At 36.6% G+C, this 14,228-nt stretch overlaps 1 long non-coding RNA gene across 1 annotated transcript; it reads left to right on the top strand.

The window, feature by feature from the left end:
• The first annotated feature begins 1,298 nt into the window (after positions 1–1,298).
• On the top strand, positions 1,299–4,783 carry LOC108542932 (uncharacterized). Its single transcript, XR_001889405.1, has 3 exons — positions 1,299–1,447; positions 4,265–4,382; positions 4,652–4,783. It is a non-coding gene; the product is annotated as an uncharacterized LOC108542932 (long non-coding RNA).
• Positions 4,784–14,228: the final 9,445 nt, after the last annotated feature.

Below are 14,228 nucleotides of genomic sequence, written 5' to 3'. Positions count from 1 at the left end.
CTTGCCCCCTCTGAAGCAACAGCCCAAGCTGTACCTTGGCCCCTTTTAGCCATGGCTGGAACTAGAGCGGCTGGGACACAGGGCACCATGTCCCAAAGCTGCACAGAGCACTGGGGCTCTGGACTTGGCCCACAAAACTATTTTTTCCCCCCTGTGCTGCCAGGCCTGTGATGAGAAGGGCTGTTGTTAAGGTCTTTGAAATGCCCTGGAGGCATTTTCTCCATTTTTTTTTTTTTTTTTGGCTATTAACATTCAGCTCTTCTTTATTTATGCAAATTTCTGCAGCCTTGAAGTTCTCCCCAGAAAATGGGTTTTTCTTTTTTATAAGGTGGAATTGCAAATGTTCCAAACTTTTATGCTCTGCTTCTGTTTTAAATATACATTCTAGTTTCAGGTCATTTCTGTGTTAATGCAAAGGATGTAGGCATTTGAAAAAAACCAGGCCTCCTCTTGAATGCTCTCCTGCTTAGAAATTTCTTCTGCCAGATACCCTAAATCATCTCTCTCAAGTTCAAAGATCTACAGAGAAGGAGAACAATGTCACTGGTCTCTTTGTTAAAGCATAGCAAAAGTGACTTTTGCTCTAGGTCCCAGTGAATTCCTTATCTCCATCTGAGACCACCTCAGCCTGAACCTCATTGTTCATATCACTATCAGCATTTTGGTCTAAACCATTCCACAAGTCTCTAGGAAGTTCCAGACTTTTTCTTATCTTTCTGTCTTCTTCTGATCCTTCCAAACTGTTCCAACCTCTGCCCATTACCCAGTTCCAAAGTCACTTCCACTTTTTCAGGTATCTTTATAGAAATGCCCCACTCCCAGTACCAATTTTCTGTATTAGTTCGTTCTCACACTGCTATAAAAAACTACCAGAGACTGCATAATATATGAAGAAAAGAGGTTTAGTTGACTCACAATTCCACAGGCTGTAAAGGAAGCATGGAAAGAGGCCTCAGAAAATTTACAATCATGGCAGAAGCTCGAAGGGAAAGCAAACAGATCTTCACATAGCACCAGGAGAGAGACAGAGAAGGGCGAAATGCTACACACTCTTTTAAACAGCCAGATCTCATGAGATCACAAGAACAGCAAGGGGGAAATCCATCCCCATGATCCAATCACCTCCCACCAAGCCTCACTTCCAACACATGGGGATCACAATTTGACAAGAGATTTTGATGGAGACACAGAACCAAACCATATCACCCTCCCTGAAGATTAGGCTCAATTCCACTCTTTGCTGATGCTGGTTATTTCTGAGACTCAGTAATATTGCTTTCCCTTCTTTTCCCAGATTTTGTCTTTCCAGCCTGCAGCTTAGTGAATGGTTTCCTTGCCCCATTCAGTGATGAAGCCTTAACAGATGTACTGGCTTTCTTGTACCAACTTGGACTACTCGAGAGGAGAAAGAACCTTTGAAAATATCTCTTCTGATGAAACAAACAAGGTAGACTCTGTGGGAGTGATACTATGTGTGTCTGTGAGGGTGGGTAACTATTTTATGCCCCTTTCTGTGTAAACACAGTACACTTCCATTTCACTCAATGGTGACACAGATACTCAATGAAACATCTTTCTACCTGAGTTCCAATGGAAGTGCAGCACCAGCAACTTTCTATATTTTTAACTACAACCTAATTGAATATTTTCTTTTTGAAATAATTTTCAACGACTTTAAATCTCTTTCCAGGTATCGTAGAAGAATTTCTTATTTTCGCATTCTGACTTGTGAGACCTTCACTTATATTATGTCTTATTTCTTATTGGTGAACTATCTGTTTATCTCATGTTCTGTGACTCTTTTGAATCAACTGTCAAAGCAAAAGTTGAACAAGACAAAGGTAAAGTGAAAGAACACTCTGCAGAAGTCTCCTACAGGAGGGCTGAGAGGCCAGAACTCAGTCTGAGTTGAACTTCCATTAAACAAGAAGCTGGAGTATTTTTAAGAGATGGGGTTTGAAGGATCATAGACCGTGTGTATTGGCTTTACCCAGGGAAGAAAACTTTTTCTTGTGTTCATGACAGGAGGTGGCTTTATAACTCAGAGCAAGGTGCTCACAAAGATAGACTTTCACCCTCTTATAGAAACAGAGAGATGTGGATACTTTCTGATGATGACATTTCAAAGCAATGGCTCTCAGATTCTTGTGAAAGAGATCCCTGTGTTGTAAAACTGTCAAAAAACCTTTTCCCCCAATATTTACATCTCAAATAAGATAAGAAAGAATTTACAATATGTGAAAGCAAAATAGAATCCCAGGATCCCAAACTCACTGTGCCAAAGAAAAAATTAAGCTTGGGAACTGAGTCACCAATACTGTTTTTCTTTAATTCCCAAACAAGTAGCTGTAATTTCAGAACTCATCGTTATAGCCTCATTTCCTCTCTCCTATCTTTTCACATGTTTACTTTATTTTATGTAAAATGTAGATTCAAGAGTAAGAGACTATGCACCATTATTTTCCTCTATTCCCCCTTTACACATGTAAATATAAATTTACTGAAGCTAATAAGACTCACAAAAGCTAAAGTTGTAGGAGCAGATAGGTGGCGATTCTTTTACTTGTCTTCATAAAGGGTCTAAAACAGCACCCCTATAACAGAAGACAGGTTAACAAGAGAAAAACATAACACAATTATTGCATGCACATATGTGCACACCAATATGGAAGTCATACAAAACATTAAAACATAAGAAAAGGGCCAGATGGTTGATGCTTGAATGCCCTTTTAATTGGGGAGAAGGGATTAGGGGAGCAGGAGTAAAAGATTTTTAGGGAAAATAAATGGATCTGGAGACCAAAATTAAGTTGTAAATATTTCTCTTTAGAATGTGAATGAGCCTCTGAGGAAGATGTTATCTTGTGAAATGTCCAGGTGTGGTTGCATTCCTCAATTTTCTCTTCTAAGATAGATAATAAGATGTCAGGAAGGGGATGGAAGGCAATGTTGTTCCTTTTTGGGCATTTGCTTTCTAGGTAGATAGGAAATTTCATACAACAGCCTCATCTTGTGCTTTGGGAGAGAAAGAAGACTGAGGAACAGAGCAGGTGAGAAGAAGGTCACACAAGCCTTGCAGCTGCTTCTGCAGTTCACCACATCAATGCACTATATTTTGGGATATTGGTTTCTGGACCCCAGCCCTATCTTGGTTACCATAAGTCTTAGATTTTGACCCATAAGAAAAAAATGGAAATTGAGAACATTTGTCTCTCTCTGAAAAAAACTTTTCCTTCCGTATCTCATACAGAACCAACAACAATAGAAAGGTATTTTTTTCTTTCTGTTGTTGTCCTATATTAGGACAATGCAATTTCAAAGTCAGTGAACAGATGGTAAGACAGAAATCATACAAAATAAGACAGAAAGAAAAAAGATGGGGCACTATGGCGGCCCATGCCTGTAACCCCGGCACTTTGAGAATTGCTTGATGTTAGGAGTTTGAGACCCACCTGGGCAACTTAGTAAGACTCTATCTCCACAAAATAAAACAAAAACAAAACTTAGATATGGTGGCAAGTGCTTATAGTCCCACTACTCCAGCTACTTGGGAGGCTAACGTGGAAGAATGGCTCAAACCCAGGACTTCAAGGCTGCAGTAAGTGATGATCCCACTACAGTTCCACCTGGGCAACAAACCAAGACTCTGTCATGCACACATACAAAAAGAAAGTCGGGGAAAAAAAGAATAAAAGAGGGAAGGATAGGAAATTGTGTGGTTTAAAAGAGGTATCTACTTACAGAAATCATAAAGTGGCATCCACAGAACTTACTGACTGATTGCCATTGCCTATTTAACAATTTCCCTTCTAATGTCGATGTTAAAAGCTATAAGGGCCAGACCTATTTTGTCCATCATTTTGCAAATAACCTGGAGTCTGAAATATAGCAGCTGCTTCACACATGTTAATGAATGAGTGAAACTAGTAGAAAACTCCTTATAGGAAGTAAAAAATTAGATACTTGTTTTGGACATGTATGGAAATGTAAAAGCTTTCTTTCCTCTCTACCTCTTTTTTTTTTTTCAAATACAATTAAATATAAGGCTTATTTTGTTAAATATTCTTTTCTCTGAAACACCACAACTCTGCCAGCTTTCCATTTATTTTTAAATTTTAATTTGTTCTTAGTCCCCATTTCCTGACAGATTGTTTGACAATATCTCTGACAAGGTAAAGGAATCAAAAATCTCACAAGGCCAAACACGGCTAGTTTGTGAGGATAGTCTGTCTCTCTTATTTCTGATTTGTAAACATCTTTTTAGCACATCTGCAGAGTTACAACAGGAAGAAAACCTATGTCTTCTTCCTTGAATGGCTGAATCTGAGACAGCAACTTGAAAAACAGAGTTACACGTTAAAAGCAAGAACTATTCTAATTAGGTATGTACTAGAGATTGTATTACATCCACAAGGAAATATCCACACAAATACTGATCAATTATAAGCACTCTCTTAAAATTAAGATTGCCAGATTTAACAAATAAACATACAGGACACCAAGTTAAACTTATTTTTCAGATGAACAATAAATAATGTTAGTATATGTCATGAAGCCTTTATGATTCTTTTATTTTGGAATATCATCTTGCTTTTATCTGAAATTCAGATTCAACTGAGTGTCTTGTATTTTCTCTGGCAATGTTACCTAGGATGGATCTTCAGGAAACCAGTCTTTTGTGATGTGATTCAGGAGATTCAGAATGAGAGTAAAATTTTGAGACTCGAACTTGCAGCCCACTTTGATCCAGTAATATGGAAGATAATCAGTTTGCAAATTCAGAGAAGGAAGATGAGTACTTTTTTGAGAATATCTTTTTACTCCATTAAGTATTTTTAGTAGTACTATATTAACTATTTTTCTGATAGTAAATGTTTCTAGGAGTGCTGATTATCCATCATTCTTCAGTTTGTACTGAATTCAATTGAAGAAGTTGTGGAGGCTGTTGGATTATTCAGTATAGTCTGGAAAATGCTGCTGTTTTATTCCGATTCATGCAATATCCAGTTGATCATCGCTCTATAAGAAATGAATTTTCCATAATTTTTTATTATCTTTTCAGTATGTTCAGCATATTCTTGAGAAATATAATATTTCATGGCAAAATAATTATTTACATCATAGAAACATGCATTCTTTTTTTTTTTTTGAGATGGAGTCTCGCTCTGTCGTCCAGGCTGGAGTGCAGTGGCCGGATCTCAGCTCACTGCAAGCTCCGCCTCCCAGGTTCACGCCATTCTCCTGCCTCAGCCTTCTGAGTAGCTGGGGCTACAGGCGTCCACCACCTCGCCCGGCTAGTTTTTTGTATTTTTTAGTAGAGACGGGGTTTCACAGTGTTCGCTAGGATGGTCTCGATCTCCTGAACTCATGATCCACCCGTCTCGGCCTCCCAAAGTGCTGGGATTACAGGCTTGAGCCACCGCGCCCGGCTGAAGCATGCATTCTTTATTAGCTGTGGAAGAACAAAACATATGACAACTATTAAAAAATAATACACTTTTTGCTGGGTGCAGTGGCTCACACCTGTAATCTCAGCACTTTGGGAGGCCAAGGCAGGTGGATTGCCTGAGCTCAGGAGTTAGAGAACAGCCTGGGCAACATGGCAAAAACCCATCTCTATTACAAATAAAAAAAAAAAAAAAAAAATTAGCCAGGTGTGGTGGCACACACCTGCAGTCCCAGCTACGCGGGAGGCTGAGGCATAGGAATCACTGGAACCCAGGAAGTGGAGGTTGCAGTGAGCCAAGACCACGCCACTGCACTCCAGCCTGGGTGACACAGTGAGAGTCTGCCTCTAATAATAACAATAATAATAATAATAATAATAATATACTTTTGATAATTTTCTATAGACTCTCTGTTTTTTAGCTTAATTGAATTGTTTCAAGTTAATAGCCATATTAGCGATATCATGTCATTTAATGTGAAAGACAACGATTTTATTTATTCAAATGAGATATGTGTGTGCATGTGTATGTGTACATGTCTCTGATGAACCTAACACAACAATCTAAGTGGTAAAATGGTTTAATGCTACCCAACTACATAGAAGATAAGCTTCTATTTACTTGTATTCAATATGTATTTGTACTCACAAAAAGTAATACATGTTTTGGTGCTGAATGTATAAACTAAATATTTTTTTTGAATTGGGTTTTGTGAGTATTCTTGGATTAGGCTTAATATTGGCTATAAAACAGTAAATTCACCAATGTCTTAAAATGCATGCAGCTAATTTTATTTCCTTATGCTATTGAGAACAAATAACCTTTAGATATTTCTTCAAATTCCAGAAAATATAAGTTATGATGCTGTCCAGGGTCAGAATGCAGCATTCTTCCCTGATGGATCCTGATAGTGTTACATAATGGAAGTTTATGTGCACATCCACAATGAAGTGATGTATTTCCAATTATTGCCAAGTCCGAAAGTGCACAGAGCACTGGAGAAGTCCTCTGGGCCTAATGTCTAATTATATGTACCATATTTATTTATATATAATTTTCTCAGTAGTACCAGGACATCTCATTTCGGGTAGATGGATGGATGGATGGATGGATGGATGGATGGATGGATGGATAGAGATAGAAGATAGATGGATGGATGGATGGATGGATAGATAGATAGATAGATAGATAGATAGATAGATAGATAGATAATAGATAGATGACAGACAGATTATTTTTTGAGATGGATCCTTGATGTCACCCAGTCTGGAGTGCAATGGCATGATGTTGGCTTACTGCAACCTCTGCCTCCCAGGTTCAAATGATTCTCTTGCCTCAGCCTCCTGAGTAGTTGGGATTACAGGCACCTGCCACCATACCTGGCTAATTTTTTTTAATTTATTTTTTTTTTAGTATCGATGGGGTATCACTATGTTGGCCAGTCTGGTCTCAAACTCCTGACCTCAGATGATCCACCCACCTTGGCCTCCCAAAGTGCTGAGATTACAGGCCTGAGCAACCACACCCAGCCCACAAAATATATTTTTGATGTCAAGTACAGCACCCTTAAATTCTTTGTGCTGAAAATGACTCTCTAGTGAAAATCCTATTTAAAAATACATCTTTTAAACATAATGTTCAATATGCATAATATTTTGCTGACAACTATGAATCTCCACAATTTTTAGAATTTTAAGTAATTTATAGAGCTAGAGTTCTTGGGGCTTGCTAAAGAATAAGAAGGGCTCAAGAATGACACTAGGAATTATTATGTAATCAAATATATCAATGGCAATTGAATGTGAGAAGAATGGGGGAATGCATCTTCAAAAACAAACAGAATCAGGTATTCTGTTTTAGCAATATTACTTTTGAGATCTCTATTAAACATCTGGTAGGAGATATTCTTGCATTTTTGCTGGTCTGCACCAAAAGATTAATTTAGTTTCAGCCTCTGATGTGAAGTACTTGTTCAAAACTTTAATCTGCTCCTTGGCAAAATATGTTTTCTAGAACTGTTTGTTGCTCTCACAGAATAATTTAGGTTTTACTAGTTCAATTACTTGTAAGGAATTCCTAGGGAAGACATAATTCCAGAGTGGTTTGGTTTTGGTTTATCTATTTTTTAATAAAAAATCACAATGCAAAGATTTTCTTCTTTTCAATTGCCTCAAAGACAACAACATTTTCACATAGCTTTTATCTGTGAATCTCAACATGGGCTTGTCTTCTATTTGTACACTTAATCAATGGGGTAGAATCAGAAATGTTACTCTTGTTCTTCCTTTCTGACATTGGGCTCACAACACTGAAATTTCTCCAAGGCTGCTGTCCTTCTCTTTTGCATGACTATTATAAAATGCAAAAAGCTTTTGACAACCTGAATAAATATTTTATAGTATTTTTTCTTATTTCTCACAGTGGAGTTGCTACTTCATTCTCCATAGTCTTGTAAACTTCAGAGATTTCCAAGACCAAACGGAAAATGCTGTGGTACCAAGTTTGTAGTGAAAGCATCCACCATCATTCCAAATGTATAATGTTATGAACAGAATAATAAAGACCACATAAATATTTTAACAATAACTTTGGTCTAAGTACAATTTGATGTTTAAATAAAAACTGGTATTATTTTATTAAAATTAAAATTATAAACTATATGATATGGGTTTTAAAAACTACAACATTATACATTAATGCAGACAGTAAAGAGTAAAAACAAGTTAGAAATCTGTTATCTTTTAGAGATAGCCAACACCTAACCCTCTCCCTAACTTGCAAGGATAACCTATTGGTGGTAACAAATATATGCTGAGAAGGTTTCATGACACATAATCCAGATCCTTTATTTTTCTGTAGACTCACAGCTAAGGTACATTTTCAGTCAATCTGATTATCCTGCTCAGGATTTTGAATGTTGAAGGCATTTTGCAAAATATAGTTTGAAATGTTTCATAGTAGCAGTTATACCCTTTGACCCTAGTCCTGGAGTGCTGGTGTATTTCCTTCAGCCCATCTCTCTTGGTGACATACCCCTGTGCATAATTTGACCGATTGCCTATCTATCCAAGTTATGGATTTCTCTACATGGCAACCCTGATCTTCATGTACACAAACAGTTAATGGCACAGTAAACACAATATTTTTAATTAAGAAATAGAAGTCAGTTTTGTAATTGAAAATATTGTGTTTATTGTGTCAATGCAATGTAAGCACGCATGTATACACAAAGTAAAAATATTAACAGCAAGATGTTACATCACCAACATGGTTTTTATTACGGCTTGTAGTTTTTACAGTTTGACATTGGGCAAGTAACACTGAAATGTTAAAATGGTCTTAATACTATGTAGCATCTGCTTTAAATAAAATAATAGGTTTCAATGCAGAATCACATCACATATTATTAAACATATAGAAAAATTACATCTTTGTAGGCTAATTAACATATTCTATCAAAACTTTAAGGGTAGGCTGAGTGTGTGCAGTGGCTCACACCTGAAATACCAGCACTTCAGGAGGCCAACATGGGTGGATCACTTGAGGTCAGGATTTCAAGACCAGCCTGACCAACGTGGCAAAATCTGGACCCTACTAAATACAAAAATTAGCTGGGCATGGCGGTGCATGCCTGTGGTCCCAGCTACTTGGGAGACTGAGGCACAAAAATCTCTTGAACCCTGGAAGTGGAGGTTGCAGTGAGCTGAGATTGCACCCCTGTACTCCAGCCTGAGCCACAGAGTGAGGCGCTTTCCCCACCCCACCAAAAAAAAATAAGAACTTTAAGGGTATTTTCCCTACATATATATGATCCAGTAACTTTGCTTTATGGAATCTTCAAGAGAAACGACAAAAAAAAGCACATAATGACAGTGATAATAATAATTATGATACATTTGAGGCAAACTAAATAAAGCAGTGACTAAATCATCTGTCATACTATGGAATACAATGTAATTGCAAAAAATAGACCAAAATTATTAATTTTCTATATGTATGTATGTGTGTGTATAACAATGTGAATGTATTTCCAAAGCAAGTTGTACAGTATTGACAAAGTTCTAATAATAATATGTGTAGTATCAATGTTTACAAAATGAAATTAAATCTAAGTAATATTCTATGTTTTTGTGGATACACTTATGTTTGTCGATGCATAAAAATTGTCTGAAAGATACACTTTAAAATAATAATTGTTTCCTTTAGTGAGATTGTGAGGTCTCAGTCAATGTTGAAGTTTGGGCTATCTTGAAGGAGAAACCTTATTAAAAAGAATAATCCATTTACTGCCTGCACAATTAAAATTGAATTTAATGAAGAGGGAAAACTAATTATTCAGAGATCATATTTTATTGAATTTGAGCAAAAGGTGATGTTACTATTTTGAATGCAAGCCAACACATACACACTTTATCTATTTAAATAAATCTGATCTAAAACTAAGTGTCAACATTCTCTATATCTGTAATGGGTACTCTGCATTTAATAGAAAACTAATTAATGCACAACTTAAAATTGCAATCAAAAGGAAAACAATTAGTTGAATTGAAGTTTATAGAAAATAATGATAATTTAGTGAAAAATATTTTATAGCAAGTGTAGTCAGCCTTGATTAACAGAATTTCTATTTATATAATTTCACTAAACTTAAACATTATAAAACAACAACAAAAAACACATCCTACCATCCTACAGGTTTTATGAAAGTCAGTATTCAGTTATGGACCAATATTTTGTTTTCTGTTTGTGGAAGAAAAAGTCACATAATTATTTCAGTTTATTTTGTTTTCTGTATTAGAAAAACTTTCTTTAAGAAGACTATTCTTGACTTCAAGTGAAATTATTTACAGTAACTATCACCCTGTAATACTCCCAAGAAAGAGTGCCAATGGTGTATATTTCAGCCTACTTGATAGATTTTGGGCATATCTTGCATGCATAATTTTGTCATTTAACCATTGTTTCAGATATTGTGTTCAGTGGGTTCTAGATAATTGTTAATTTTTATTGTCTTCCCAAGACTTTAAAAATTGTATTATTTAAATACTTTCATTCTACATAGTTATTTAAATATTGTTATTAAAAGTTCCCAAAATGCAATCTCAGAGAACTACAGTTGAGTACCTCGAGAGTAGTCATAGACTTGGTGTACAAGGAGTTGCTTCTCACTTGACTGCTCTATAGAGCTATAGTTCTCGAAGTGTTTTTCATAGATGCTTGTGAAACTCTAAGACTCATTCAGGTAGCTTGTGTGCTAAAATTACTTTCAAAATCATGCTAAGACTTATTTTTGGTCTTTTTTATTGTGTTGATATTTGGACTGATGGTACAAAAGCAATTGTAGGTGAAACTACTAGTGCCTTACTATGGCTCACAGTGCTGACACTGTCTTTGAATCTGCGGGGAAAGATTTAAAAAGGAGAGGAGGATGGGTAGGAGGAGAAAGAAGCAGCCACCGGTTTCAATTAGGCATTTGTTTTAGCAGAAACAGCAACAACAACAACAAAACCAGCAAAACCCTCAACTTTTGGATAGATACATTTTTAATACATTGAGTGATGAAATAAAATGTATTCATACAGCATTTTGCTGCATACCAAAGTACAGTTGTCTCTCAAAGAGAAAATGCTTCTGAGATTTTTTTGGACTACAAACTAAAACAGCCACTTTAAAAAAATGGAACACTATTTTTATTTGAAAGAATGACAGATAAACTATGTTTAATTGGATTTCTGCATTTGGTGATAGTTTCTTGAAAGTAGATGAAGTGAACCTGTCACCTGTAGGAAAACAAGGGTTCGTAGTCCATGATAAAATATGAGCTTTCAAGTTAAAAAATAAGAATTTTACAAAACTCTTATTTGCCACTATGTGGTTGACAACTTTCAAACTTGAAGGATTTGCTCATTAAGTCAGTGGAGAGAACAATTTTGAATTTATAAATACTATTTAATAAAATACATCAACATTTGGAAAACTTGTATAGCTCAGTGAATGAATACTTTCCAAATAACTAAGAACCCGATGATACAAAATTATGCACAGATTGAAGATCTGTTAAAAATGCAAGACAGAATAACATTTTTAAAATTATTGCCTAAAAAGTTTGTTTACATGTTTTCAGATTCCACAATGCAATTAATCTTTAATAAATTAATGCTTGTTGAATGTCATAGTGTCAAAATTGAGTATCTATATTTATCTGATGAGACTTGAGCACCATATATTAAGTTAGACCACGACAAGATTTGAGGCAAATTAAAGATTTGATCCAGACAGTCATTTTCTAACCACTACGTATAAATATCAGGTTCAGTACCGGTTATTTCACTGTCAGTGCAACCTGAGAATTAAAGTTCTTATTTCCTCAGGTCGGGAATGTTCAGCCTGAAGTGCACGAGTTTTGTGGGGCTACTTCTATGGCTCACACAACATCTTCCTTTGTTTCCATCCTTTAGAGACTACTTTTATTATAGAAACATATACCAGTGAAGACTTCACTTTTTTCTTTTTTTTGAGACGGAGTCTCACTTTGTCGCCCAGGCTGGAGTGCAGTGGCGCGATCTCGGCTCACTGCAAGCTCCGCCTCCCGGGTTCACGCCATTCTCCCGCCTCAGCCTCCCGAGCAGCTGGAACTACAGGCGCCCGCCACCACTCCCGGCTAATTTTTCTATTTTTAGTAGAGACGGGGTTTCACTGTGTTAGCCAGGATGATCTCGAGCTCCTGACCTTGTGATCCGCCTGCCTCGGACTTCACATTTTAATGCTGCATACATGCTGATCAGTACTCTGATAAAAAATAAAGCATGATGAAAAAAATAGTGATTGATAAGGGATGCCGGTTTTTTTTTCTTTTCTTTTTTTTTTTTTGACGGAGTTTAGCTTTTGTTGCCCAGGCTGGAGTGCAGTGGTGCAATCTCAGCTTACAGCAACCTCCACCTCCCAGGTTCAAGAGATTCTCCTGCCTCAGTCTCCCAAGTAGCTGGGATTACAGGCATGCACCACCACGTCCAGCTAATTTCGTATTTTTAGTAGACTAGGTGGACAAATAGTTTCTCTGAAGAGGTGACCAGCAAGTAAACAAGCTCTGAAAATACCTGGGTAAGAACTTACCTGGAATTGGGAGGTAAGTACCTGTTTGTCATGTTTGATAGAGAGAAATAGGCTCAATTGTATCAACCAAAGTTAATTAAGCAGGGAATGATAAGAGATACGGTGGGAGAAGTTGTCAGGTGAGAGGTCATAAAAGTCCCTATGGGCATAAATGAAAATGTACATAGAAGGGTGATATATTTTGAATATCTGTTTCCTCTAAATCTCATGTTGAAATGTGCCCCCTCCCCGCCATTTTGAGGTTGGGCCTAGTGGGAAGCTTTTGGGTCCTGGGTGCAGACCCTTCATAAATGGCTTGGTGCTGTATTTGTGGTAGTGAGTGAGTTCTCTATTAGTTCACATGAGAGCTGGTTGTTTAGAAGACATGTAACACACCTTATCCCGCTTTGCCTCCTTCCATAACTGTAGGTTTCCTGAGGCTCTCACCAAATGCAGATGCTGGCACTATGCTTCTTTTCCATCTGCAGAATCATGAGTCAAAGTAAACCACTTTTCTTTACAAATTATCCAGCCTCAGATATTCCTTTATAGTAACACAAGTTTAATTATCCTTTGTGTTAACAAAGGGTAATTAAAAGTTAAGATGGAAGTCAAATTTCTTTGGCTCAATTCTAGCTCTATCCTGTATTACCAGTGTCAGGCTGTTTAAACAATAGCACTTCTATTTTTTTCTTGTGTGCTCCTGAAAGTAACCATCATATTTGGAGAAAGAGTATTTGTAAGTATTTATACCTACTTAAAACTCTGCATGACACATGGTAAACATTACAGACACCTTAGCTGTCATTGGTAGTAATATTAAATGTAATGAGGATTATTAGCTATTATTACTATTAATGATTGTGATGTAAGAACTATCAGAGAGTGTTAAATGGGAAAATGTCATAACCTGATTCAAAATTTAAAATAAATCACTCTGGCCTGCATGGAGATAAATGGCACAGTGAAGGTAAGAGAGGAAGTTGGTAGAATACCCAACAGGCTAATGGAATAATCCATGTGTACAATGACAGCAGTTCAACAGATAGCAGCAGTAAAAGGGGCATTGGTTAGATTCAGTAAATACATTTGAAGATAGCCTATAATTGGGAAAAAAGTACCATTTTATATGCTTATTTGTTTATTTGTTTCTGGCTTTTTTCTCTTTTCTTTAGCTTGCTACATTGCATATCTAGTTGACTGGCCTATTATTTTACTTGAATAGTTGACTTCAAATGCAGTATTTATTTTTCAGAATGTGTTAAATCTAAAAATAAAATATCACATTAGTTATACTCAATTTTTATAATTTCTAAATCTTTGTTTCAAAATATTTAGTCCCCAAGTAATTAAGAGTTCTCTAAATCTCATGTGCCTCTTATTATTGTCATGTGTATGCTTCTGTCCCCTGAAATAAATTAACCTCCTGGTCCACATATGCTCTCGAAGCTTTGTATTAAAAGTCTTGCATTTCCTGCACACAACTACTCATTCTCTCTGGGGCAACACATCTGGTTCATCCTCTTAATCTGAGCTTTCAAACTTTTATGTTCATAGAAAACACCTGGGGATCCTGTTCAATTGTATATCCTGATTCTGTAGTCCTGGACAGTTGCCTGACAGTTTACATTTCAAACAAGCTGCCAGGTCCTGTCAATGCTGCTTGTCTGTGGAAGACACTTTGTGTAG

Source organism: Rhinopithecus bieti, unplaced genomic scaffold (assembly GCF_001698545.2).
Source record: "Rhinopithecus bieti isolate Rb0 unplaced genomic scaffold, ASM169854v2 scaffold_21891, whole genome shotgun sequence".
In the NCBI taxonomy this organism is placed as follows: Eukaryota; Metazoa; Chordata; class Mammalia; order Primates; family Cercopithecidae; genus Rhinopithecus; species Rhinopithecus bieti.
Note: the sequence above shows the minus strand (reverse complement) of the source record. Positions and strands in the feature narration are given on the sequence as shown.